This window comes from Ursus americanus, chromosome 14, assembly GCF_024610735.1.
Source record: "Ursus americanus isolate L20-20 chromosome 14, mUrsAme1.1.p, whole genome shotgun sequence".
In the NCBI taxonomy this organism is placed as follows: domain Eukaryota; kingdom Metazoa; phylum Chordata; class Mammalia; order Carnivora; family Ursidae; genus Ursus; species Ursus americanus.
Genome location: NC_142140.1, coordinates 2,447,781 through 2,453,846, shown reverse-complemented (window position 1 = coordinate 2,453,846; position 6,066 = coordinate 2,447,781).

Here is a 6,066-nt window from a genome sequence, read left to right as displayed (position 1 = left end):
GTGGCCGGGTGGCTACTTGCTAAGCCGTGGTTTCCCCAGCCTTTGGTCCCCACACTGAGCTTTTTCCTGGGGCTCTTGCAGAACCCAACAAAGACCGACCCCACCCTCACGCCCCATCCACTTCCTCCCAGACGCTGATCAGCCCTTGTTTCTGAGCTATCTGGTCATCAGTATTCCTGTTCATTGACAAATACGGTCACCAATGTTTTTGATCGCCGATGTCATCAATTGCTAGCAGTCATTTTTAATCAGTGAGGCTGGTCATTGGAGATAGTTACCATGACTGATATTCTCGGTCAGTGACATGTCTGATCACCAGAGCCTGTGACCATAGACATCTGATTACTAACAATTGATCACCAACACTCAATCAACAATATTTTATCAATGCCTCTGATCAGTGACGTGTCTGGTCACTGACAGCCACAAAACGTGATCACCAGTGTCTTCAGTGACTGTCCCGGCATACTTGTAATACACCTGGTCACGAGTATCTCCTACCACCGATATTCGTGATCAGCACCTCTATTTATAATTTTTTTTAAAAGATTTTATTTATTTATTTGACAGAGATAGAGACAGCCAGCGAGAGAGAGAACACAAGCAGGGGGAGTGGGAGAGGAAGAAGCAGGCTCATAGCGGAGGAGCCTGATGTGGGGCTCGATCCCATAACGCCGGGATCACGCCCTGAGCCGAAGGCAGACGCTTAACCGCTGTGCCACCCAGGCGCCCCTGATCAATGTTTTTCTAAACATTGATAGATCTGATCACTCATATTTCTCTCCAGTGTCTCCAAGCACACTATTTTCATCACCAATGTCTCCTTGATGGTGACTTTGGTCACTTGTCTCCAGGCACCAATATCTCTAACCAACAATATACCTAATGACCAATGTCCCTGATCCTGGGATCCTCTTCCCATCACATTTTCTGTCCATGTGATCACCAGTGGTTCTGGTGACTGACATCCCTGGCTCCCAGTGCTAATCAATCCAGCTTTCTAGTGTCCAGCATAGGGCTTGTGGAGTCTCATCTTCCAAGTCCCCGATGACCAATGTCCCTTATATCCTGATCGCCACTGACTGCCAGCCTCCTGGTCATCGGTGTCATCAGCCACCTGTGTCTCTGGTCAGTAAATTCTCTAACCATCGCTGCCTTTTGTGCCCAGTAGCTCACCCACCACCAGGATCCCTGGATGTCTCCAGCCACTGAATGTGATCACCTATGTCTCCTCTATACTCAGTCATCAAGGATATGGGCACCAGAGGCTTCCTTCACTAACACTCCTGCTGCTCACAACCTCCGTCCCCCGTGTCCCTGATCAACGATGAATGCTATAGCCAATCGGTGATCACGCAGATCACTGGGACCTTCTGATCCTCAGTGTACAGCCACTACCTCTCTGATCATGTGTTTGAATGATGTCATCTCCCATGACACCACTGTCTCTAATTACTAGTCATTCTATTCATCTGTCCCTGATGGATGACATCTTTTGGCCCTAATCCCCATCTCTGGTAACCTGGGTTCACGATTAGGATTTCTGATGGCCAAACTCCTTGTTCCTTGGCAGCCCTGATGTCCATGTGGTCCAGCAGGCCCCTCCTTTCATTATCCCAGACTGCTGGTGCTGGCAGGCTGCTTGCTTGGACCCAGGGAAGCAAGGGTCCTGTGGAGGGCCACATGCCTCTTGTGAGGTTCCAGAGACCCCAGCCCATCAGGGGAGAGCAGGAGGAGCAACCCTGGGACTCTGACTCAGGAGCCCTCCGTGCCGGCTGGGCCATTCTGCCAGGGATGGTCCTGCCCTCCTGCGCCCTGGATCCCGACTGCAGGCTTGTGTGTATGATCAAGTACGCAGGTGTGCACGTCTGCCCGCCTGTTGAACACTTCCTGCATACCAGGCGCTCTCCTAGGCACGGGGCTGTACCACCGAATGAAACAAACAGGAATGCCTGCCCTTGAGGAGCTTCCCTTCTATGCAGTAAACACAATGATGACTCTGCCTGGCCTCTGGCAAGCTGTCCTATTACCTGGCCCCAAATCCAGAGCCCAGAGCCAGAACCTCGAGTCCAGGGCGTTGAGTGCACAATTGGTCCCCCAGGACTCAGGAACCAGACCCAAAATACAGAGCACAGAGCCTGTCTCCCCCAAAATCCAGAAGTTAGAGTTTGGAGCCCAGAATCTAGAACTTATATCCAGCTGGGGCCCAGAACCTAGAACTTAGATTGAAGATCTCACAACAGAGAGCCCAGAACATGGCCCTGAGCATGGACCCCAAATCTACAGCCCAGAGCTTGGAGCTCGGAACCCAGGACTTGGTGCCAAGGGCATGGAGTCCAGGGCCTAGAATCTAGATCCCAGAGCTGCAGTGGCCGGACCCGAAGGCCAGAATCCAGAGCCCTCGCCCCCCCCCCCGCCCCGTTTCTCTATTACTACCCTGGTTTTATTTCCTTCCACTACCAACCAATATTTTTGGAGCACCCAGTGACAGGCACTGTCGAAGGTGCCAGAAGCTGCCCTCAAGAGACAAGTAGATGAGTGGATCCCCTCTCCCTGTAATGTCAGGTCCAGGAGTCGGGGGACTGGGTCTGTTGTTCACTCTCGTGTCTCCATCGCCTCTAACAGGCTGAGGTAGGTGCTTCCCAAATGTCTGTTGGCTAGATTCATTCACTTGTCCCAACTTACCCATTAGTTGTTGGCGTTCGGGGGTGCGGATGAAACACACACATCTTGCCCTGATGAATCAGCTCTCTCTGGCTGCCAGGAAACTCCTGGAGGGAAGGGGTTGTTTCTGACAAAGGCAGCAGCCAGAGCTGGGGAAGGCTGTGGTGGTCGTGGTAGGGATGGTGTCAAGTGGGTGACCACCTGGGAGCGGGGAGCCATGTGGCTTTGGAGGCCCTAAGTTCAAGCCCCAGGCACTCTTGCCCCTGCAGCTCCTGTTCCCTCCTCCATAAAATAATCAGCTTCTAACAATGACTCCTGCTGCCCAGAGTCATTGTGTGGGTAAACAGTTTCGATTTTGTGGCCTTAAGCTCCCAGGCAGGGCAGGGCAGGGCAGGGCAGGCAGGCCAAGTGTCGCAAGTGGCCACCTTAGCAGGGAGATGGTGCCTTTACGATTCCGCGGGGGGCCTGGTGCCAGGGCGCCTGGGTTGGGTTGGCTTTTGTTCCATCGGTTTGCACCCAGGTGGGGCCGGCCCGGCCCAGGGCCCCTTCCTCCCTTCTTCCCACAGGGATGCTTCAAGCCCAGCTTCTTATTCCCATTTTCTGTAGGAAGAAACCAACCTCCCTTTGTAATTTGTAGAGACCATCTCTGTCTTTCTCCAAAAGTCCCTCCTGCCTCCTGGTGACCACTACTAGAAATAGGGAAGGCAAACAGCCTTCCCAGTCCCCAGGGCCACAGAGTGGACACTGCCCCAGGGGAACAAGATTTGGGAGGAATGTCTGCCATCCACCTGGTGGAAGGGAAGGACAAACTCCCCTGAGAGGCAGGGAAGCAGTCAAACACCCAGGGATCTCCTCCTAAGGTGAGTGGGCTGCCCTATGTGAGTTAATAGCACCAGACAGTAAATCAGAAGTTCACTGTGCGTGCGTGGGGGGAGGGGGATTAGGTGAAATGATAAAACGATTCAAACTTTATTTGTAAAAACTAACAAGACCAGCATAAGTCAGAAAATGAGGGAAATAAAGCGAGGCGTGAGTGTAACACATTCCAGTATTAAGATTCTATGATCACGATCTTTCAAACCTGTGGTTCTACTGTAAGAACAAGGAGATCAATGGCTCAGACTCCAGTAAGCCCGAAACAGACCCTATTATTTACAAGATAATGGATGTTAAAGGAGGTATCCTGGATCAATGCAAGGGTGGAGGGTTGTTCAAGCCAACAGAGTTGGAACAACTACTGGTTAGCATCTCACTGGGTGAACACCTAACCCAGACCTGAAACCAGAGGCATGTGGCCTTACCCAGCCAGCAGACAAATTCTGATTTGGCTGCATGATGTTTTGCAAGAGTATGGATGAGTTGCAAATGATTTTAAAGTAGTTGAGTTACTTAAAAATAGGCAGAAGTTCTGGTCCCAAGGGGCCATTTTTGCCTCTCTCCCCTCAGGAAGTCCCGCCTCCATCTCTACCCCGCCCCTCATGCCCACATCTGCCTGCATCTTGGGGATGCTGTTTGAGTCCTGACATCATCACACATATCCTATCACACATTCAAGATTGATAAATAGTCAGTCTTGAAATCAACCACTGCAATCCACCTGGATCACTCCGGTTGGTTCCCCCACAGATAACCTGGCAGAGGGACCACGAACTCCAAGGTTAAGTTCAGTCTCTCTAGGAACCACAGAGGGAAAAGGAAGTTGTTGAACGTGCAAGATGTAAAAGCGTCTGTAGCAGGGAGGGAGTGGAACATAATCTGGGCTAGTGCTTTTGAAATGAGCTCTGAGATAATTCCAATTCTACAACTTGAATGTTGAGTATTCATCCAAATACCTTTGCAGGAAAGCTCTGACACGAGATGTTTGGGACATTATTGTTTGTAAACCAGGAGACTGGATACAACCTAAATGCTCACCAAAAGGGCATAAGGAGAGTATACACCCCAAAGAATGGGAAGCAGGGACTCGAACAGATATTTGCATACCCATGTTTATTGCAGCAATATTCACAACCGCCAAGAGGTGGGAACAATCCAAGAGTTCATCGACAGGTGAAGGATAAACAGAATGGGGTCTAGACACACAATGGAATATTACTTGGTCTTAAAGAGGAGGAACATTCTGACACATGTTACAGCGTAGATGGACCTTGAGGACATTGTGTTCCGTGAAAGAAGCCAGTCCGAGAGACAAATACTGTGGGATTGCACTTACATGAGGCACCAAGAGTCGTCAGATTCGTCTAGACAGAAAGTAGGGTGGTGGCTGCCTGGGGCTGGGGGGAGGGGAATGGGGAGTTCGTGTTTCATGGGGACAGAGTTTCAGCTTGGGAAGATGAAGTTCTGGAGACGGTGGTGGGGACGGTCGCACCGCGGTGTGAAGGCACTCAGCGCTACTGAACTGTACACTAAAAATGGTTAAAATGGTGAATTTTATGTTAGGTGCATTTTACCACCATAACCAAGGGAGGGAGAAGAGGGAACTATAGGATTTCTGCTGGAAAGCCTTTCAAATGCTTCCTGAAGGTTAGGCCCTTAGAGCCAAGTCACGGAAGAGAGGCGTATGTGTAACACGATGACGACAATGATTACAGCATCTAAGGGGAGAGAACTGTCACCAAATACTGACAAATGGTGATGTCCGTGCCGTAGATACTTTCCCCTTTATTCTCCCCATTTTCCAGCATTCTGTAGTAAAGTTTAATAGCTTTAATGATAAAAATATTTAACAATGATGATTGCAGAATGGGGAGATAATTTTGCAAATTCTGCAAAAACTCAAATACAAAAACACAATAAATAATAGAAAGACCAACTGCCACCTCAAAAAAAGAGAAAAACAAGTGAAAAACAATGGCAAGACAACGGCAAGAGGTCCTTCCCATTAGAAATGTAAATAAACATTCCAACATTCCAACAGGTACTCTACCTCGGAAAGGATCAAGCACATGCAAATTATACATGCAAATTACCGCGGTCCGCTTCTCTCAGCAGAAATAGGAGAGGCTGCAGGCGCGTGGACCCTCGCACGCGCCATTGACAGCAGTGTTGGTCAGAATTCCGCACGCTCTCTGGCCCAGTGACCCTACTCAGGTGCACCTCACAGAAACACTAGGAAAAGAAAAAACTAAGTTGCAGGGGGTTTGGGGGAGGTGGGGAAGTAAATTGCAGAATATAAAAAGCATGACTTCTTCTGGCTTTAAAAATATTTGTGTAGATATAGAAAATAATCAGGGAAGATTATAAGTACCTAATGAATAATAGTTCTTAATTTGGGTAAGTGTGACAGTCTGGGGGCGGGGGAGAGGTACTTTTCACTTTAGAAACTTGTGCTATTATTTTAACATGTTGTGACCATGTGCTGCTTTTGTAACATAAAAAATAATCATTACAAACACCTGTTTT